This window comes from Pleurodeles waltl, chromosome 9 (assembly GCF_031143425.1).
Source record: "Pleurodeles waltl isolate 20211129_DDA chromosome 9, aPleWal1.hap1.20221129, whole genome shotgun sequence".
NCBI classification, from domain to species: domain Eukaryota; kingdom Metazoa; phylum Chordata; class Amphibia; order Caudata; family Salamandridae; genus Pleurodeles; species Pleurodeles waltl.
In genome coordinates this window covers 586,955,624-586,979,346 of record NC_090448.1, presented here as the reverse complement: position 1 = coordinate 586,979,346, position 23,723 = coordinate 586,955,624, and positions in this window count along the sequence as shown.

Here is a 23,723-nt window from a genome sequence, read left to right as displayed (position 1 = left end):
TTTGGCTTTGGCCTATTGTTGTATAACAACACGTAATTGAGGTATGCTCCATGAGGCAAAGTGCTGAAGGTAATGTGGTCTCCTACTCATTTAATGGTTACTGTGTTACACAATGTCAGCCATCCAACTACAGTTGTCTGAGATCCTCATTTTCTCATGGGAAACTGTTGAAGGTTCAGATGACATGCATGCATATGGGTATGGTACATGTAAAGGCAACTTTGGGGGCGTTTGTTGCTGGGGTCTACTTGACATCATGACAGTGTTTGCTAATCAGAGCTGTTGTTCAAGTGTGATCAGTAACATGTGCTGATTTTTTTTTCTCTTTGTATTTTCAGCATCATCCCAGGCAAGCAAAGGAATCAGGGTACAGCCAAGTGGGGAAGAATATGGCCATGGTACCTCCAGTCAAGACACCACCGACACAGGGAAACCTAGTGGCCCAGAGGGTGAGGGGAGTGCCATGGAGGAGATCGGATCTACATTTCCATCAATCGGATTCTGTTTTCAGTGGCTACTCCCCGAGGTGGTGGACCCATTGGGACGTACTCCTGTACCATCTTTGTCCGCTATTCCCAGTTCTAGCACTATCCTCCCCGTTGCTCCCCACCCACTTGGCCATGCCTGCTCACCCAAGAGGGTGGGCGTCTCCTTTGCCCCAGACACGTCCACCCCAGCCCCTGTTACCCTTGCTGCCTTGAGTGAGGAGGCTGTTGACCTCCTGAGGAACATCTCTGTGGGTCAGAATGTCATTGTGAATGCAATTCAGGGGTCGGCCAGCCAAATTCAGCAGACCAATGCTTTCCTGGAAGGCCTTCATAGTGCCATGTTTGGCCTACAGAGATCTTTTAAGACTCGGGCCTACCCACTGACTGCAGCCAGTCACCCCTACATTCTGCCCCCTCCACCTCCCTCTCCTAAATCCAAATCCCCCATTCCACTACCTACCTCAAGCACACAGACACATCTGCATGTACCTACCTCAACACACACAAGCAGCACACATAAACACAAACACCACAAGACACACAGCATGCAGCCACTCAACATAAACCCACACACACATCAGCCACCACGCCAGCAGACACCCCTACCACCCCCACTGACCCACACACCACATCAAGCATAACCACAGGCACCACCACAACAGGCAGTGACACATTCACCCCATCCACCATACCCACTGTCACCACCTCACAGACACAGATTCATCCACAACATCATCATACTTACTGAAATCACCCCAACAGACACACAGACATCCACCCTATCCATCATACCTGCAGACACCACCCCAACAGACACACAGATATCCACCACTACCAGCATATGTGCAGACACCACCCCAAGAGACACACACACATCCACCATTCCATCACCCAGCACCTCCACCTCCAAAACACACAAAAGCTCACACTCACACATGCAACAGACACTCAACAGACACCATCCAAACAAAAACACACACACACCTAAGACATCTACACCCAAACATCTGACAGCCTCTTCTTTAACCCCCAAATCGCCAACCCTTTCTGATGACTGTCTTTGTGTTCCAAAGTAGAGTTTCCTTTTTGAAAATGCCCATTCCCCTGTTCCCTCCACCCCATCCTAAACCCAAAAGGCCTTGAACCACAATCCAACCCATCCCTTCCACAACCAAGTCCACCCCTGTCACACTTGACCCCCAGGCAGGTACCCATCCCCCTCACCCCAAGAAGAATTCCACACCTCCCAAGAAAGAGTCCACTGCTCCCAAAACCAAACCACCAATCCCAAATCCATCCCCCTCTAGGGAGGATCCCTGAGGTACCTGCCTTCCCACCTGATGCCCCTTCTTGTGGAGGTTTTCTGGCAGTAATAGGAGTCAAGTGTAGGCACAGTACTGTACAATTACTTTATGATGGACTGGCCAATAGCCTTTGCTCATAATCGTTTTGTTTCAAATAAACTCAAATAGTTGTTTTGCTGGGCAGTGCTGGTGTCACCCAGGGCAAGATGTTGACTGTATGGATATGTGGTTATTAATGCAATTGGGGTGTCATTGCATTGTGTTCTGTTTGGTATGTTGAGTATTTCATCTTGTGTGGTCCAATGTCAGCATGTATGGTGTAGACTTGTCCCCCTGATATGGACTGTAGATTTGTCTCATGTGTGGCAGCTTGGGGTTTCTTTGTCTGCATATGGAGGGTGTTCAATTGTGCTACCTTTGCTTGCATTTGACTGTGCATGTATCCATTTTGCTGGGTGTACCTTGCAGCTGCTTAATCTAGATTTATGCCCCATGCAGCTGCTGTTGTATTAGCTTTCTTGACTTGCACTGCCACATTCTGCAGATAGGCATGTCACTTAGCTCTAGTATTGTTTGTCCCTGAGATACATGTAGGGCTAGTTCCTTTGTAAATGTTGTTTTAGGGTCATGTGCAAAGTGTGATGTGTCCCAGTGCAGCATCCTTCCCTTAGTGATCCTGATGCTCCCATCCCTGTTGTGCAGTTATTGTTTGCTTTGTGGGCTTTGGATGTTTGTCTCCCTGACTATCCTATTGTCCTTCCATTGTGTTGCAATGTAAGTGATGTGTGGATCCATACCAGGGCTGTTTAATGGGAGTGGTGTTTGTGTTCCATGCCACATTCATACTTATGTGTGTTGACTTTGACGACAGACCATGGCATGCGTGCAATGTGAGGGTGTCAGTTTTATTTGTAGATGTAATGTTGCTGTGTTGTTGCTGTTGTGTGAAAACAATGTTGTGTATCCTTCACTGTCCCTAAGATGTGCACACATACATTTTTTGTGTAGTGTTGCAGTGCAGCATGAATGACTTGCCCAAAGGGGGCATTTACTGGCTGTGAATGTGTCCTTCTTTGTGAATGATTCCCACAGTGTACTCAATGACAAGTGTACTTGATGCTCGTAGCATGATCCCAATATCATGTGGATGACGGCGCAATGATCTGTTATTGAGCTTAATGACTCAAGTAGGTGTGTGTACTTATGGTCAGTTGCATCCATGGCAGTGTGGATTGTGTGCACCTTCAATGAGCAGCAGCAGCAGGACGTGTATGATAGGCTCCTTGGCAGCACCGTATGTGTACCACTGCCTGCAGGTGAGTTGCACCCTCTATACTCTCCGTTTTCGCTTGCTGAGTCGTGGTGGTTGGACCACCACAGTCACATTGCCAATGTGCAACCTCATAATGTATCCGGCGGGAACACTGTCTCCGCTGGACCGTTTGTGCTGTCTCGTCACCCTGGTGGTTTGTGCTGACTAGTGATGCTAGTGGGACCTCAGAGGTCTTTGCTCCACAGGCCCACATGACCCGTAATACAGTAGTTCGACCGCCAAGCCAAAGGCAGTCGGACCGCCACCATGGTGGTGCATTTTTGGACGTAATCTGTGGCCAAGTGGAAACAATATAATTTAAATGTTCATCTTTAGTCAAAATTTGACAATTTATGTATAAGGTGCTCTTCATACTTGATTAGGTTGTGGTACATTCCAAAAATATTATTTTTTATGTCCATCATCTTGGGCCACCTTATTGCTCTGCTGGTATGGTAATTGATCCCTCTGGGTCTTACTAACCCTCTCTCATGCATCCTACAAAATACTCAAGGGATATCCACATTCAGAGAATCTCCTGATCATGTTTATGATGTTCTTGTTAAACTCTTCATCAGTTGAGCAAATCCATCTGGCCCTTAGCATTTGGCTATAGGGCATACTCCCTTCTGAAACTGCAGGATAGCCACTATTAGCATGCAAGATTGAAATTGTGGCTGTTGGTTTCCTGTGTATTTTTGTGATCAATCTGTTATCCAGTACATTCAGCTCAACATCTATAAAGTCACAGTGTGATTACTGTACATGTTAGTGAAGGGGATGTTAAGATCATTCAAATTAAATTTATCTATGAAACTTTGCAATTCTGCTTCACCACCCTCCCGAAGAACAAAAAGATCATTGATGAAACATGTCCATAATACCACATTCCTCACATATTGATCATTGTCCTCAGCCCATGATATTTCCTTCTCCCATTGCCCTGCCCTGTTGCTGTAAATAGCACATTGTGGGTAAGGCAAAATGTTCCAAATGTTCTATAGGTCTATCTTTAAGGAAGTACTCCCATGCTCGTATCCCTTGCTCATGATCAATTGAGGTATCTATAGTGACACCACATCAAGTGTCACCATGATATATTCTTGCTTTCAAGGGATCCCGTCTAGCTCCCTTAAAAAATTGGTGGAATGCTTCAAGTAAGATGGCATGCTTGTGACATATTTTTGTACGAATAGATCTAGATATCTTGAGCTGTTTTCTAAGAGGGACCCAATAGAGCTTACAATGGGCCAACCAGGTGGTATAGTTACATTTTTGTGGATTTTAGGGAAGAAGTATATAATTACCATTTTCAAATGTTCCATCTTCAAGTACTGATTTTCAACCCATTCCAACAGATTAGATTTGCCCCAGAATTTCAATTTTGAAAATTCCATCTCAATCCCTTACGTAGGCTTCTGTGAGAGACAAATGTAGTGTGATGTACTACTGAATTGCCTCTTTGCTTCTGTTAGATAGCTTTTCTGATCCATCAGCCCAATATTTCCTCCTTTGTCAGAGGGCTTGACAAATAAAGAGGTATTTCCTCTTTGGTCTGCAGTGTCCTTCGAATCCCTTGTTGTAAATTTTCTCAACTTTCTATTATTTTGCCACCTCTTTCTCAAGCCGTTGATATCTTCTACCACTTATTCATGGAAAAGGTCAATTGTGTTGCTCCGTGGTGAATGTGAACAAATTTCGGTCTTAGGTTTGCATCCACTTTCCACTGAAATATTTGTTGTGAACCCCATCTCATTTAGAGCAACCATGTCCAGAGTTTTCCTTTGTGGTTGCCGTTCCTCATATTCATTCTCCTCCAATTCCAGGCTACTCCTAATATGTACGGTGGGCACCTCATTTGTTTGGGATTGTAAAATTCTCAGGGTTCAGTGATATTTCATCAGCTGAATCACCAATTTGCAATAAACTTGGTACATCCTTTATCGTGAATATTGAGATTTAAGGTTCAACATTTGTTCCAGTGGGTACCTTCTTAGGCTTCATTTTGTAACAGTTATTCAATTTTAATTTCCTCACATATTTATATAGTTCAGTCCTGTATCTGTGATATTGCCAGACGTAGAGCAGAATGTTAATCCTAAATTGAGTATTCTCTCTTGATTGGGGCAAGATTTGTAGATGAGATATTCACAACCAAAGGCCTGCCCTCTGGGACCCATCATTACACAATGTTCTTTGTTTTGGCCCCTGTTCCTGCCTCACCCTCTTCCTGTTGCCCCCTCCTTGTTCTGCACCATCTTTTATAAAGTTTAGTTGTCCTGTACCTTCCCCTACTTGAGTGTATTAATGCGCAGCCAACAGAGTTCTTTTTGAAAATCCCCCTTCTTCATGGAAGACTAATGAGCACTTCATCCCAGGTCAGAACTGAGCTCACTGTCACTGACTTATCACTAGTGGGCTTATCCATCTTCTCTTTGGCCCTTAAACTATCATACTGCTTTTTGAAGGTATAAATGCAACCATACTGATAATCCAACCAATCCCTTGTAGATTTTCTCGCTTTTCTCTCCTTTATCTCATTATCACATTCTTGTGAATTCTTCTTCATCTTAGCCAACAACTGATTTTATACACACATATATATATATATATATATATATATATAATCATTACATAGTAAATTATAATATAAATTAAAATTATTATTTTAATAGTTTTACATTCTAGATGTGTAAATAAACATACACACATACATGTGTATGTGCGTTTGTTGAGATAACTATCAATATATATATTTTATACTATATAAATATATAGCATTTACAGTTTATGTCTATTGTATGTTAGTATATTTAATATTTACTATTTTAATATATATCTTAAAAGCAATATTTTTGTATAACTTTTTCAATACTACTTTAAAATTATATTTTATCGCTATTTTTGTATTTGCAATTATAAGTATAGGAAAACTATACTTTTGTGCTCAATATTTTTGCCACAATATTTTTGTATCACGATATTTAGGGTTTTGATATTTTGTCAGTGAACCACATATCCTTTGAGCCATCATCTTCCATTAATGAGTTAATTGAACAATGGGATGAGCAATGGGAAATTTCATACCTGATGGGTAAACCACATCATCACTTTTCTAATACAGTCTTCCAACTTGTATCTATAGTGGTGAGCCGGAGACTTAAAGCTTTAAATGGGCAAACTCGTTCTGACTGGGAAAGATACTCACTTTTATGGGGGGGCTCCTCTTCAAGTGTCATAGATTACGTTCTTCTTGATGTAAGGCTTTGGCCACTACTTAATGATGTGAAGGTTGTACCTTGCACTGAAAGGGATCATAATCCACTGGGTACTTCCTAAATAGGCGATGCTCTTAAGAGACCCCTAGTTGTTTTTCATACCCAGGTCCCTGAGCCTCTTCTAGCTAACAACTAACAGAGGGTCCCTTGGCCCTGAATACTGTCAAACCATATGTTCAAGGCAGAGATTTATCAGTGGTTTATATTTCTACTGACTGACTATGAGGAAACCCCAGTTTCTGCAGTTCCAATTTTAGATATACATGGATGTCTTTTTTAACAAATTGCAGAGTATCTTTTATTTAAAAAGAAAACTGCCCACATTAAAGCAACTAGTGCAAAGAATCCCACATGGTTCAATGAACAGTGCAAATTGACTAAAGCGATGTTGAAAGCGACGTCAAAGAGTGTGTGCGCATGGATATCGAGGAAGCACGATCTAAATATAAAGCAGCTCTAACAAGAGCCAGGTGTGAATGGGAGGAAATGAATTGTCAGGATCTGCTATGGGCCATCAAATTAAATGATAACAGATCCTTTTGGCCTATACTTTCATACAGGAGCCTAGATAGTAGAAGGACTCACTGATATCACATTGAACCAGATAAGTGGGTAGACCACTTCTCTGTACAGCATGGTCTTGAAACCTTATGTACCTGACCTTCCCATGTGGAAGTAGGAGACTTTATTAGGGAGGTATCAAATCGAACTTTTTGGGAGATTTCTGAGCCATTGTTTCTTAGTTTTGAGAACACTCTCCTTACAATTAATAAACTTAGGCCAGCCAAAGCTCATGGGCCAGATCAAATACCACACAACGTGTTTAAATTGGAACCACAGATTTGGGTCAGTTACGACAATCTTTTGGCTAATGCAATAGCAGCTGGGGGAGACAGACCTGAGACTTGGAGGGGGGCAGAAATAATTCCAGTTTTTAAGAAGGGTGATGCCTTCAGGCCTAATAGACAATCTGTAGAAAGTTGGAAAACAGATGTTGGATAAATTGCAAAGCTGGAACAATAATGAACAGGTTCTGTCCCGACTCCAAGCTGACTTTCAAGCAAAAACAAAAGTTCAGATTTGCTCACATTTATTGGAAGAATGTGTTACTTAGCCATCAAAAACTATGTGTGACCTTCATTGATCTGTGGCCACATTTGATCTCATTCCCCTGTAGAACATTTGGAGGGTGCTGTTGGGAATGGGGGCACTCTGTAACCTGGTTAGCATTATTGCTAGACTTCAGGACAAAAACTACGCCCAGCTTTGTTGGGGCAGTAGGGGTGAACTGACTCCTCACATTCTTGTTCTTCATGGAGTTCTTTAGGGATGTGTTTGCATCCCTATCCAGTTTAGTTTTACAATGACGTTCCAGTCAAGGCATCAATGGCATGTACAAATGGCTCCTCTGTCTTAAATAGTAAAAGAAATCCAATACTTCTCAAGGCAAATGATTTGTTACTAATCTCAAAGACCCCCAGATTGACAAGTTTCTTGAATTTTGTATGGCTAGGGGTCTTGAATTAAAGGCATTAAAAATGAAGAATATGGTTTTTGGCAAAAATACGTCCTGATGCAGCACTGTAAAAGTCACCCATGAACCCATTGAAAGGGCTTTTTTTTTGGACTACCTAGGAGTCAAACCTTCTGATAAGTTTAAATGGGAACCCCAAATTAACAGGAGAACTCTGTTAACAGCCCAGAGAGCTAATGCCATACTTCACTCGCATAAGAGGACTTATTCCCATTCAATCTCACCTGCCCTCATAGCATACCATGCTAAAGCACAAAGTGCAGCTCTCTGTGGATCTGAGGTTTGGGGTTACGTTGATGCCACCGTGCTGGCGACAGCCGAGAATAACTTTGTAAGATCATTCGTCCCAGTTCCTACCAGCACTCCTCTTATTCCATTTTTTGTTTACCTAAGTGTCAAACATGTGTCAGATGAGGCACAGTTCAAGCCTTTAGTGTACTGGATTTGTATGTGATCAACCTCTGAGCTACTAGAATACAGAGACTTTATAGGGAACTTCATGAAAATGGGTAATGCCCTGAAGGCTCCTTGTTTGCGCTTTGTTTTTTGGCTGGTTAAAGAAGCTAGGTCTACTTAAACTGAGGGAGGATCCAAGGAAAATCAGCAAGTCAGAGATTCCCTTTTTAAAATCAGCATAGTGGTCTATGTGTATGACCACCAAGCTACAATAGGAAACCATGGCAAATTCACTAATCAGTTCTTAGATTTTAAAGTAACCCTGTATTTTGAAATAGTTATGGATACCATCACTCCATACCTTTCTAAAAGTTTATATATGAGGTTTAGGCTGGGTAGTTAGCCTTTGAGGACATTTATTAGTAAGTGGGGGAAGAACAGATTTCTAATATATGTCCAACTTGTAATTTGACCTCTGAAACTGTGGAATATTTTCTGTTCTTATGCATAGGAAATCATGGTCTGTGCAGGAAGTGGATGCAACTGATATGTTTGAATTTGGGGATTAATCAGTATTTAGAAGCCCAGCGAATCCTAACTATGGATACTTCTGGCCCAGTTGTATACTTGGGTAGCCATTTTTTATTTGTCTTGTTTAAATGAGAGAAGTTCTAGATCAAAACCTCTTTTTAAATTGTGATGTTTTTGAGGAATTAGCACTTTTATCTTATTTGGTATGTTGTGTTAGATTTTCTGTTACGGTCAGATCATCTAACAAATTAATTGCTGGGTTGATATGATGTAAAAAAAATGTATACATGTTTGTACTCATCCATTTTTATAATATGTAGTATTGTTATGTTTTTGTTTTAGAGTATATTATACTCCTTTTATAATCTCTGCAGTCTATGAATCATGCACTTTACTGAGATTTGCTGTGTCATATTTCACTTGGCAAATAATCTGATTTGAAACCTAAGGAGAGAGTATCTTGCTTACATGCAGTGGTTGCAGCGTTACTTGTTTTTTGCTATTATGTCACTATTGATTTTTGCTGTGAAGTCTATCACAATGCTAAGTGCAGTAAGAATTGGATTTTGATGATTGAATGCTTATTTTCTTTTATTTAATATCTACTTGGATGTTCACGTTGATGGTTTTAAAAAAAACAAATAAAGTATTTTTGATGAAGATGACATGCCCGCTTCCAATTCCCTAACTTGTCACAATAATGACATGGATTCGATCTCTTCAATGTTGCTACATTAATCCCAGTACTCAGGTCAATTGGAACATCGCAGCCTCTACCTTGTGCAGATAACCATTTCCACCTTGCATTCCAGGAGCACTCCATTGGTACACACCGTGCATAGCGCCAACACACCCTACATATGCTGGATTCTGACTTCCTTTCAGTGCTGCTTTCATCTGGGCAAACACAAGCTTCTCTTTCAATAATTTCTGTTTGATTTCCAATTCATCACTACAGTATTTCGCATACATCAAGTTCTTAACAACTGACTTATTCTGCCAACAAATCAAATATGCTGAATCATCAAACTAATCTCAGGGCTCAATCCTGTCACAAACAGAGATACAAACTTTCCTAAATCCTTGGCTTTAATACTCTCCATCCCACTGTGCTGGGTAAGCACTTGCATGAATCTCTCATAAAAAGTGTGCAGAGATTCCTTAGGATCTTAGGTCGTTCTGTCAATCTTCCCCAAAGCAATGTCTTTCAGTGGTATCTTCATTTTCAAAAGGTAATCAATTGTTGGTACTTTTGCATCACCAAAGGCAATGGGGCATGGAATATGGGATTTCTCTGAGGTTCTTTCTCTGGACCATGTTGTAGCCACTTTACACTCTGACCACAAGTCACTCAGTACCACAATGTTGAAAAAGGTATTCAATCCACCCACAGTACTTGTGAGATCTTCATAAACCGATCAACTTGGGTATACCACTCTACAGATTTTTTTTCTCTCAGTTCAGGGAAATCATTCATGAATGATGCAAGATTACTCCTATTCCATGGCACATGAATGTAAGCTCCACTGGGCACTTCTCTCAATTAAAAATTTGAAGTGCTATCTCTGTCCATTAAACAGGGGGGTGGGGGTGGCTCCCCTTTTTATTTTTTCCGATCTTTCTTCTTAGCCCATCTGCCTTCCCACTAGTCCAACTCACTGCATTTCTGGGTGCTACCAATAAATTCCATAATTTGCATTTTCATCCCTGACATCCTCATACTAATAATGACATTTGCATCACAACATTCACAATAGCTTTTCTGCAATGATTTGGTTCAGCTTAAATGTATATCATAACTTCAAGGTAATTCAGACTGCTTACCTTGAGCTTGACCCGCACATTAAGCGACATATATATATATATATATATATATATATATATATATATATGTATATATATATGAGCGCATTCTCTAGATAGGGATCTAATCCAGAATGATTGAGATTACCTAATATCATCTCATCCAGTTCTAATTTCATTTTGACCACATCTACTGTGTTCTCCCTTCCAGACTGAATTTCTCTGCTCAATCCTGAACCCTCACCTTCTTGTGGGACCACTGAAAAACCTAATCAAACCATCTACTTCTCATGAATGAACACCATTTTGGACTCCATAAGTATTAGGGCCCATATTTATACTTTTTGACGCAAAACTACGCAGACGCAGTTTTGTGTCTAAAATATTACCGCCGGCTAACGACATTTCTGTGCGCCAAGCGGGCATCAAATTTATACTTTGACGCACGGCGGTGCAAACCACAGGTGTGAGTTATTTTCTTTGACGCACACCACAGCGTCATGTCGTAAAGAAAAACAACGTTAACGCGGCGGAAATGACTGTGAGACGATTTACGACACCGCACACGGGATATGAGGCGTTTTTTTACGCAATAGCATCAAAATACGCCGCAAACACAGCAAGTACTGAAGAGGAGAGCCAAAATGGATCCCAGATGCATGCACAGACCCCAGGGACATGACAACAGACCAGGAACCAGCCAGGAGGACCCACACAAGACCCAGGACAGGGAGAAGAAGAAAATAAAGTGTTGCTTCAGTGCAGAGGAACAGGAAATTCTGGTTAAAGAGGTGACGGAACTCCAGCACCAACTGTTTGTCACCTCAAAGTTGCCAATCAGTAGGAGAGAGGCAATATGGCAACAAATTGTTGACAAGAATAACAGTGTGGCAGAAGTACGCAGAACAGTCATTGAGTGCAAGAAACGATGGCATGACTGCAAGCACAGGACCAAGGAATAGATGGCCAGGAACAAGAAGGCAGCACTGCAGACTGGAGGTGGGAGTCCAGCACCACAGGAGCCCCTGGACCACATGGAGGAGATGGTCGCAGCCATCATCCCTGAGGAGATCATCACAGGGATTCAAGGACAGGACAGCGCAGACTACCAGGAGACAACGCACATGCAGGGTAAGTCGCATGGGGAATTAAAATGCACTAATGTGAACTGCAAGCAGGGGGGGATACCTACTACACAATGCATGTAAGTCATCATATTCAGGGAGCGGCATGGGTAAAGGGGCACAGCACTGGGCCATGGCCTGTTCAGAGGAAACCTGGGGCACACCACTACACAACACCAACAACCTTCCCATGGGTGTATGCTGCCATGCCAACTATGTTGCAAAGGTAAATCCAGGCCAGGAGGGAAGGGCACAACGTCAAACTGGCATCCTGTAACACGTCAGCCACTATACTCCCTAGATTAACTAGGGCCCAATTAACAACCTCTAGCCATACCGACAACTGGAATGTAACATTGACAACAGTTGCCACTACCACCTCCGCTGTGTGTTCTGTTCAAGTAGGTAATGGCAGGAATGTCCCCATGGATCAAACACACCCAAATTAGAGGGTTCAGGATGACAACGTCAACAATCCCCTGAAACAAGACAAATGTTCCAGTCCTGTCAAATGTGAATGTTCATAGTAGCCGCAAACATCAGCCAATGTCATCGACATTAGGAGGTACACAGCACTAATGTCATACCCATGCTGCATATGTCAGGGTCCATCCTGTGCCTGGGTCACAATGCAACATCCCAAATGTCATACTGCTCAGACAACATCATTGAGGGAGAGCACACATGTAACTGGTTACAGAAATACACCTGCACAGTCAGAGGAGGAAATAGGACACTGCTACGACTATCAGGGCAATCCAATGTACCACACATTCCCTAACATCAGCAGTACACATTACCAATGCTGACATCCATACTGTGCCATTACAATGCTATCTATAGTATACCCTACATTGCTACTACATATAGGTGGATGTGAAAGATCAGAGACTGGGGCAGGTCCAGATTGTTAAGTGTGCTGCTAGTGCCATCAGAACACCCACAGCCAGTGAAAGGCCTCACGATGAGAATGGAAGTAGACAGAGGGTTAAGTAGGACAAGAAGGTGGCAAATCACTATTTGGCCAGAACCAACACCTAGAGGAGATGATGCTGACAAGTCCACAAACTGACCACAATATATGTGACATGCAGGTGGGGCATAGGACTGGGAGAATGGCCATCTGAAAGACAGGATCAATGAACAGGAACCAAGATCACAATGTGTAAATCATCACAAGGCAGGCATGTCACATTACAAAGCCCACAACACTGACACACTAATTGCAACGTATTTCATTGCAGAGGACGATGGATCTCCTGCGGATATGCCTGTCCAGGACTACTGTGATGACATGGATGACGAGCTGACAAACATCAACCAGCAGACCCTCCAAGAGGTCCTTGAAACCCTCCAGACCCCACCTTCAGTCACAAGGGGGAGCACAGATACAGCAGCCATCCCAGAGGGCCCACCACCACCCCAATTGTACGACCTGCCAGCTCCAATACAGCTGAGGACTCTGATGACACTGGCACCAGCTTTGAGAGAACTGTAGCAGGAGTACAGCGGGAGCTGGCCAAGGAGGTGTGGGTGGGGATGCTAACTATGGCAGCCAGCCTACAGGGGGTGCGTTCGTGCATGATGTCAACTGAAGAACAGGCAGCAGCTATGCAAGGGCGCACAACTATCTTGCAGGAAGTAGAAAAAAGGCTGAAGGAAATCAGCACAGCTGTAATACAGTTGACCCAACACCTATAACAGCAATCCTGTCAACGCCTGCTGCCTACCATCGTGATGTGGCTGCTATTCTTAAGAACCAGCAGATCCTCCTTGCAGCAGTACTGCCCTTAAGACCCCCACAGGTAGCAGCTACCGGGATGTCTGACTCCATGTCTACACACACACTGAGGTGTGTGTTGCCCCTTCACAACCACCACCACCAAGGGCAGAGGAGGAAATACACACATCAGAAGATGAAGACCAGGAACAGATCACCTTCACACGTAAGAGTACCCAGTAGCACTAGTCCCTGCCACATGGCCACCTATTACCAAGGTCCTGCACTTTGTAACATGCCAGTCTTGCAACAACTGTACTCAAGCACTGTTCTGCAAACCACGGTTTATCTTGTCAGCCTGCCCTGTGGTTGTCTCTCACTAACTCATTGGCAAGTCCTGTCCCTCTGCACTGTCTGACACTTCACCCCAGCATGTCCAATGACATGTCCTTTTGCACTTGTGTAGGATCACAATGAACGATGTCACAATAATGGACTCACAATCATGGACAATGTACATATAGCACTACAGCACTTTTCAATAAATAGCACTTACACAACCACTTTATCTCTGTGTAATGTGACACATCAACCGTGCAGTAGATCAGTGAATTTTGCCTCCAGTTATCATAGATTGTCAATACAACTGTCCTGAAATAATGTGGGCTGATAACTATGCACACTGGCCTGGATTCTACCATACTGTGCCCTTCCTGAGGGTTATTTCTGAGGAAAAGAGAAAGTCTATACCATAATGCTGTGTTGGACAGAATAATGCTTCCTCAAGGGATGTCAAAACCAGAAAAAAGTGCCTTCAAATTGTTGCTTCAATGCAAAACTAACGTATGTGACATTTCCCACAAATTTAAGCTAACACACACCAAACTGCATGAATGGATGTGTATGCGTTTACATCCAAATAAGTAATCATGTGGAACAGTGTAACAAATGATCTATGTGAGTGATGTACACTATACTACAAGAGAGCTTACTACCACACACCTTATAAGGATTTCCTTGGACATCAGACTGCAGTCAGACTTAACAAAGTGTCCTCAATACTAAGGGGGTCATTACAACCCTGGCGGACGGTGGTAAAGCTGCGGAAATACCGCAAACAGGCCGCCAGACAAAAAAAGGGAATTACGACCCTGGTGGAAACCGCCAACAAAGACAGCCACTTTAACACTTCGCCCACCACGGCGGTACAGACAAACAGCGTGGTGGTCAACGCCAACAGACAGGTGGGAGACAATGTACCGCCCACAGTATCATAACCTACCAATCCGCCACATTTTCCGGGGTGGATTCACCGTGGATAAAAACACGGTGGAAACAGCTTTTGCTATGGGAAAACGCTCACCTGAACACACTCCACGAGGAACAACGACTCCATGGAGCCGGAACTCCAAATACTACCTGCCCTTGTCTTTCTGCTCCTCTACGAACAACAGCGATGTAGGCGCAGAACATACCGGTGAGTACTGCATCTACGACACGGGGGAGGCAAAAGTTAGGAGGACACCCACTAAACACCCCCCCCACCCTCGCATATCACAACATACACACCAATGCAGTCAAAAATATCACATGAACAACCCACAATTCCCCCGGAAGAATGCAAAGACAAAGCGAATTGCGGTCAAACATTGTAATGTGCCAATATACATGTCATATAAAAATATACTGAATCATATATCGAAATCTGTCATAATTATATATACAATACAAGAAGTAGTGCAGATATGTACACAACAATGTCCGTGCACCAACAGTCCAAAAATGCATGGGCGAGGCCCACAATAGATACCTGACCAAAATCCAAGAGAACACTGCCGGGGCATCAGATAGAAACACTACAGGCACCTCAGGGGGAAGGGAAGGGGGGGCACCTCAGCAACATGAATGCGAAGCCAGATCCACGACGGGTCTCCATGCCCATTGATGTATCCTGGGGAGTGCAAAGCCACAGTCTCTCAAGTCTCTACAGTGGGTGGGTTGCCCACTGTGCCATCCTGGGGAGTGCAAAGCCACAGTCTCTCAAGTCTCTACAGTGGGTGGGTTGCCCACTGTGCCATCCTGGGGAGTGCAAAGCCACAGTCTCTCAAGTCTCTACAGTGGGTGGTTTGCCCACTGTGCCATCCTGGGGAGTGCAAAGCCACAGTCTCTCTAGTCTCTACAGTGGGTGGTTTGCTCACTGTGCCATCCTGGGGAGTGCAAAGCCACAGTCTCACAAGTCTCTACAGTGGGTGGTTTGCCCACTGTGCCATCCTGGGGAGTGCAAAGCCACATTATCGCAAGTAGATGCAGTTCTCAACTGGTACTGGGTGGGACTGGTGCCTAGACTGGATGAGTCTCCCCGTGAAAGTTCATGTCCTGTCACTGTCCCAGCTGCACATGGGATAAGGATGCCTGATGTGGCGGTACATTCATACCCACACAGTGTTTGCCCTGTTCAGCGGTATTCACCACGGCGGTCTTTGCCCTGTTCAGCGGTCTTCACCATGGCGGTCTTGGCCTTGTTCAGCGGTGCTTAGCCATGGCAGTCGTTGCCCTGTTCAGTGGTGCTTTGACATGGCGGTCTTTACCCTGTTCATCGGTCTTCACCATGGCGGTCTTGGCCTTGTTCAGCGGTGCTTAGCCATGGCAGTCTTTGCCCTGTTCAGCGGTGCTTTGACATGGCGGTCTTTGCCCTGTTCAGTGGTCTTCACCATGGCGGTCTTTGCCCTGTTCAGCGGTCTACAACATGGCGGTCTTGGCCTTTTTCAGCGGTGCTTAGCCATGGCAGTCTTTGCCCTGTTTAGCGGTGCTTTGACATGGCGGTCTTGGCCTTGTTCAGCAGTGCTTTGACATGGCGGTTCGGATACTGACATTGGTGTGTGGCATGACGAACTCCACACTGGACATTGGTGTGTGGCATGACGAACTCCACACTGGACATTGGTGTGTGGCTTGATGTTCCATCATCGCCCAGCGGGGCTGTGGGAACCTGGTCCCTCCTGGGCACTGACTCCGGCGGTGGTCTCCTGACCAGTAACGATACTTGTGCCCTCCTGGGCACTGACTCCAGCGGTGGTCTCCTGACCAGTAACGATACTTGGGCCCTCCTGGGCACGGGCACTGACTCCGGCGGTGGTCTCCTGACCGGTAACGATACTTGGGCCCTCCTGGGCACTGACTCCGGCGGTGGTCTCCTGACCGGTAACGATACTTGGGCCCTCCTGGGCACTGACTCCGGCGGTGGTCTCCTGACCGGTAACGATACTTGTGCCCTCCTGGGCACTGACTCCGGCGATGGTCTCCTGACCGGTAACGATACTTGTGCCCTCCTGGGCACTGACTCCGGCGGTGGTCTCCTGACCGGTAACGATACTTGTGCTCTCCTGGGCACTGACTCCGGCGGTGGTCTCCTGACCAGTAACGATACTTGTGCCCTCCTGGGCACTGACTCCGGCGGTGGTCTCCTGACCAATAACGATACTTGGGCACTCCTGGGCACTGACTCCGGCGGTGGTCTCCTGACCAGTAACGACGGTGCTGGCGGTTGTGTCTGGACCGCCGGAAATGATGGCGCACTTCTCCGCCGTGACACTCACAACAGGCTGGGCAGACTTCCTCGGGACCTTCCCCACCTTCTTTGGAGTTACAGCTGACTCACCAATTGCCTTCGATCCCATTTCACTTGTTGTCCCACCAGCAGTCTTGACACGGTCCCGTCGTCCACTCTCCAATTTTGGAGCCTTTACAAGGGGTGGGCTGCCAGTGCCTTGGCTCCGGGTCCTACTGCCTGCCCTGGTGGACGGTGGACTCCAAAAACCTGGAACACGCACCACTGGCACTGGAGGCGCTACGACGGGACTGATGAACTGGAGGGGGGGTGGGGGCAAACAGGTCAATTTGACAGAGGGACAGTTTCTGACGGACACTGGGATGGGTAGCTGGAGGGGGTCTGGGAGTGGAGGTAGAGGAGGTGGTTGTAGGAGGTGTCACTTTAGGTGTTTTGGGTGCAGGTGCAGGTACTGGAGGCTGTCGTGAGGTGGATGGATGTTGGGTGAGTGATTGCCGGCATTTGGGTACTTTGGGAGGGGGCGTCACAGACACACTGGGAGAGGACACAGGGGACGTGTAAATGGCAGTGGAGGTGGTGAGTGCAGGTGAGCGGCTTGTGGTGCTGGGTGTCCTGGTGCGAGTCCTAGTGCCTGTAGATGCGTTGCATGCAGATGTGTGTGTAGACGACACTGGAAGGGAGGAGGGAGAAGAGGAGGAGGGGGACACAGTGGAGACAGTGGATGTTGCTGTGTCTGTATGGGTGTGATGCTTGTGTGAGTGCCTGTGTTGTGTGTGGTGCCTATGTTTGCTTGAGCTACCTTTGGGTGTTGAGGTGTGTGCCTGATGGTCTGTAGGTGTGCTTGGGATGGGATGGGGTACAGGGGATTGGGTCTGGGTGGAGGAAGTCGGAGGGGGGAGGCTGGACACAGGGACAATGGCTGCCATCAGTGCTGAGGCCAGAGATTGCAGGGTTCACTGAAGGACAGCCTGACCAGAATGAATGCCTTCCAGGAATGCATTACCGTGTTTCAACTCTCGTTCTACACCCTGGATGGCATTCACAATGGTAGACTGCCCAACAGTGAGTGACCTGAGGAGGTCAATGGCCTCCTCACTGAGGGCAGCAGGGGTGACAGGGGCAGGGCCTTAGGTGCCTGGGGCGCCGGTGATGCCCACCCTCCTGGGTGAGCGGGCACGGGACACACGCTGAGGGGCTGCTGGGAGGGCGGTGCTGGTAGGGGAGGTGGCGGTTGTACCTGTAGAAGTGGGGCGCACAGATGGTGCCGCCACCACAGGGGAGCTCACATCGGCGGACGAGTCCGTGTCGCTGGTTGGTGATCCTGTGGCCGACGTGAAGCTCCCCTCGCCCTCCGTCCCACTGGTGCATTCAGAGTCTGTGGTGTGGCCCTCCATGGCCATGTGGGATGGAGCTCCCTCGTGCTCCTGTGCCAGTGTACCTCCGCCTGATGATGCTGATGTACAAAACGACAGGGAGAGCAGAAAAAGGGGGGGGAGACAGAAGAAAGAGAGTTTTAGTGCATGGCATACCGCTACCGTTGGCGGACAAGACAGACGCAGCAGCCCCATGCATTACGCTGTGCTCCTGCCCTCTGCACATGTAATTTCTGGGATATGGCCTATGTGGCAATGGTAGAAATCTGCGCACATGGATGGCAAAGGGGCAACTATACATCAACTTGCCTCTGTTCTGAGCTGGGGTAGAGTCCCACATGGCCTACATAATGGAGGGGCCTTGCCCACCTAACTCGCCCTGGCCTAGGGACACCCACAGCCCACCTCCCCCACCCAGACACCTCCACTGCACGCAAAGTCCACAGAATGAGGTTGTACTCACCCCCTTGTGTCTGCTGTGATGTCCTTAAGCGCCCATCCAACTCTGGGTAGGCCACCACCAGGATCCGGAACATCAGGGGGGTCATGGTGCGACGGGCACCCCTCCCACGTTGGGAGGCCATCCCCAGCTGAGCCTCCGCCGTCTTCTTGCTGCAGCGGCGAATGTCCTCCCATCTCTTACGGCAGTGGGTGCCCTGTCTCTGGTGCGCCCCCAGGGTCCAGACTTCCTTGGCGATGGCACGCCAAATGTCCCTCTTCTGGTGGGCGCTGACCTACATGACATGCACAAGGAAAGAGGAACAGTCATTACCTACTGCACCGTCAATGTGAGTGGCCCACTCCCAACTCTGGCCATGTGGCCCATTCATCCCCATGCATAACTGTTCTATGTACTCTGCCCCCTTCCCTCTTCCACCCAGCCCTCTCCACCCAGGCCTAGCCCATACAACGTGCTCCCTCAGTACTAACCTGTTTGTCTGGAGGACCGTAGAGTAGCGTGTACTGGGGGAGGACCCCATCCACAAGTTTCTCCAACTCCTGTGCAGTGAAGGCAGGGGCCCTTTCCCCAGACGCAGCAGCCATCGTCGCTTCCAGACCGAGGTCACAGCAGCACTAGCAGGGTAGGTCCTCTCCTGTCGAAGGTCAGGTATCTAGTGATTCAACAGATAGAAAATGGTGGTGACGTCCGCGGCGGTGACGTCCGCGGCAGGGCGCATCATCGCCGCCAGCGCACCTGTTCATTGGATCCTGGGACCCATAGGGTCCAATGTTAACCAATGCAGCATTGCGCCACGCTCTACGACCGCCTACCGTGACGATGTCCAACGCCAGCGCAGTTACCCCACACTTCCATTGTCCCAGTTTAGAGGTCAGACAGCCGCCATTACAGGGGCCCACATGGCTTCATTTACTACTGCGTCACACATACCGAGCCCTACACTCAAAACATTTCCCGGATGGGTTAATTGTCTGTTGTAGTCTTGTGTGTGACTGTGGGTACATACCTGGAGGAATGCTGACAGTTTCTTCGCTGTTGTCCTTCTTAGGCATCGTCAGTTGGGACATATTGGAAGATGGCGGAATCCGCCGGTGTACAGACCGCTGGTGGGCCTGATGACAATGGAAGAGAGACATTTGATCGTGACCTACCGTTTCGACCGTGCCACAATCCAGGAACTATGTACCCAGTTGGAGCCAGACCTGATGTCACCGATCTGCCATCCGACTGGAATCCCCCCTGACGTGCAGGTGCTGTCAGTGCTCCATTTCCTTGCAAGTGGGTCATTTCAGACAACAGTGGCCATGGCATCAGGGATGTCCCAGCCTATGTTTTCCAACGTGTTGTCCAGAGTGTTGTCTGCCCTGCTGAAACACGTAAGGAGATACATCGTTTTCCCTCAGTTGAAGGATTTGCCTACAGTGAAAGGTGACGTCTATGCCCTTGGACATATCCCCAATGTCATAGATGCCATTGATGGGACTCATGTAGCTCTGGTCCCCCCCCCACAGAAGTGAACAGGTGTACAGGAACAGGAAGAGTTATCATTCGATGAATGTCCAGATGGTCTGTTTGGCAGACCAGTACATCTTGCAGGTTAATGCTATGTTCCCTGGCTCTGTGCATGACGCCTACATCCTGCGCAATAGCAGCATCCCTGATATGATGGGTGAACTCCAGAGGCACCGTGTATGGCTATTAGGGGACTCTGGTTACCCCAACCTTTCCTGGCTATTGACCCCAGTGAGGAATCCCAGGACCAGGGCAGAGGAACGGTACAATGATGCCCATGGGCGGACTAGGAGGGTGATCGAACGCACCTTCGGCCTCCTGAAGGCCAGGTTCAGGTGCCTCCATATGACAGGTGGGTCCCTATTCTACTCACCGAAGAAGGTGTGCGACATCATCATCGCCTGCTCGATGCTCCATAATTTGCCATTGCGACGCCAGGTGCCTTTTCTGCAGGAGGATGATCCAGATGACGGTGTTGTAGCAGCGGTGGAGCCTGTGGACAGTGATGAGGTTGAAGCTGATGAAGAAGAAAACGACAACAGGGAGTCAGTCATACAGCAAAATTTTCAGAGAGACACAGGTGAGTACATTTTCATGTTTAACATAATATTAACTTGCACACGTCTACCTCTATCCTGTACCTACATTTCACTCATTATTTGTTAACTGAGTTGTCCCCTTCCATTTCAGTTTCACTAATGTGGGAACCTACGTGTCAACAGCTTGCACCCTTGAAAGGCTTGTGATGTGTGACATTGGTATGTTGGCCTTCCAATGGGTAACCATTTTTGACACTGTAATTGACAATAAAAAGTTCAAAATCATTGACTGACTCCAGTTTTATTAGTGTTTCCAGGATGTTTATTTAAGTGCATAAAAATGAAGGGGGGTTGTGAAATGGGGAAGGGTTATGGTGGAAGAATGTCCATGGCAGAGTCCAGTCTATTAGTCTCACAGGTACATTGCACATCTGGCCATTGGAAGTGGAGCTGGGGCAGTTCCGATTTGGACAGGGTAACAAAGTGGTACAGTGGGGGGACAATCAGGGCTGTCTTATTTCCTGGCGGGGGTCTTGCCATCTTGCTCTGTCCTGTTCCTGGATCTCAGGGACCGCTTTCGTGGTGGTTGTCCGTCTGCAGGGGGTGGGGTGCTGGTGTGTTGGTCCTGTCCACTAGTGCCGGCGGAGGTGGTGGGCATTTCATCGTCCTGGCTAGTGTCAGGGGCCCCTTGGAGTGCCACGGTGTCCCTCAAGGTCTTTTGAATGTCCGTCAGCACCCCTACAATGGTGCCCAGGGCGGAGCCGATGGTCCTGAGCTCCTCCCTGAACCCCAAATACTGCTCCTCCTGCAGACGCAGGGTCTCCTGCAACTTGCCCAGTACCGTTGCTATTGTCTCCTGGGAGTGGTGGTATGCTCCCATGATAGAGGAGAGGGCCTTGTGGAGCGTAGGTTCCCTTGGCCTGTCCTCCCTCTGTCGCACAGCAGCCCTCCCAGTTCCCCTGTGTTCCTGTGCCTCCGTCCCCTGGACCGTGTGCCCACTACCACTGCCCCCAGGTCCCTGTTGTTGTTGGGTGTTGGGTTAGCCTGGGTGCCCTGTAGTGGTGGACACACACCGCTGATTGACCTGTCCTGGGTAGGGAGGTTTGGGCCTGCTGGGTGGGTGCTGTGCTGGTGTTCCCAGAGGGTGGAATTTCGGTGTTGGGCTGTGGCTGGGCAAGGGGAACTGACTGTCCTGAGGCCCACGATGGTCCGGGCTGGTCATCAGGATCCAGTAGGGCAGAGCTGCTGTCTTCACTGTAGGCCTCTTCTGGGGGTGGAGTGGTGTTGTCTGGACCCTCTGGTGTGGTGACGTTCCTTCGGGTTCCTGCGGGGGTATGAGTACATTATTATTGCATGTGTGTGTTTCATGGTGTGCAATGGTTGGGTGTGCGTGTACACCAGTGCAGGCATTCCTGTGTGGGGGCTTGTGTGTTGATGGTTGGGGGGTGTTGTGGGTCTGTGCAGTGGGCATGCTTTAGTGATCGGTATCCATGCTTAGTTATGTCATGCAGGTCTTGGTGTTGGGATGGGTGGTTGGTGTCATGGGTAGATTATTGAGGATTTGGGGTGATAGGGGAGGGTGTGAGGGTGGGGGTGTGTGATAGCATGCAGATAGGGTGGGGGATATGATAGTTAAGATTTGACTTACCAGTGTCCGTTCCTCCACTGACTCCTGCGAGGCCCTCAGGATGCAAGATGGAAAAGACTTGCTCCTCCCATGTTGTTAGTTGTGGGGGAGGAGGTGGGGGTCCGCCGCCAGTCCGCTGTACCGCGATGTGGTGCCTGGATACCGTTGAACGCACCTTCCCCCGTAGGTCGTTCCACCTCTTCCTGATGTCCTCCCTATTTCTTGGGTGCTGTCCCACAGCGTTGACCCTGTCGACTATTCTTTGCCATAGCTCCATCTTCCTGGCTATGGATGTGTGCTGTACCTGTGATCCAAATAGCTGTGGCTCTACCCGGACGATTTCCTCCACCATGACCCTGAGCTCCTCCTCGGAGAAGCGGGGGTGTCTTTGGCGTGACATGGGGTGGTGTGTGTGAGGTGTTGGGTGGTGTATGTGTTGATGAGTGTGGTGAGTGTAGTGGTGTGTGGTGTTTTGTGCGTGGGTGTTGTGTGGGTGATGGTGTAGTGTGCCTCTGTGTGATGGGGTTCTCTATTCTGTGCTGTCTCTCTCTGGCCTTTGCCCGTGAATTGTGGTCATAGGGGTTTGTGTGTGATGTGGGTGTGTGTTTTATATTGTGTTGGGTGTGTGGGAGTGGTGTGTGTATGTGTATCAGGTGTGTGTATTTTGTATTGTCCAATGTGGTGGTGTTTTGGAGCTGTGTGTGTATTTTGAGCACGGCGGTGTGTATCGCCAATGGAATACCGCGGTTGAAAGGCCGCCGCGTGGATTCGTGGGTCGTAATGGCATGGGCGTGTTTCTGTTGGTGTGGAGGTGGAGGAATTGCTTCTGCATGTTTATTGCTGACCTTTGGTGTGGCGGTATTGTGTGGGTGTCTGAATTTCGGCGGATTCCAAGATGTGTGTCATAATAGCTGTGGCCGAATTCTGCGGCCGCGGCGGTGTGTTTGCGGTCTTCTGCACGGCGGTAAGCGCCTTTTACTGCCAATGTTGTAATGACCCCTTAAATCTGGAAGCACAGTATGTGACATTGAAAACATACATTGTAATGAATGGCCGAATCTTAGCCAAGTAGCTTTGGGGTAGTTGCCAATGTTACAGCTAAGTTGGGATTTGCTTGCAGCATAGGACACAAAATCTAATACAAAAGAGACACT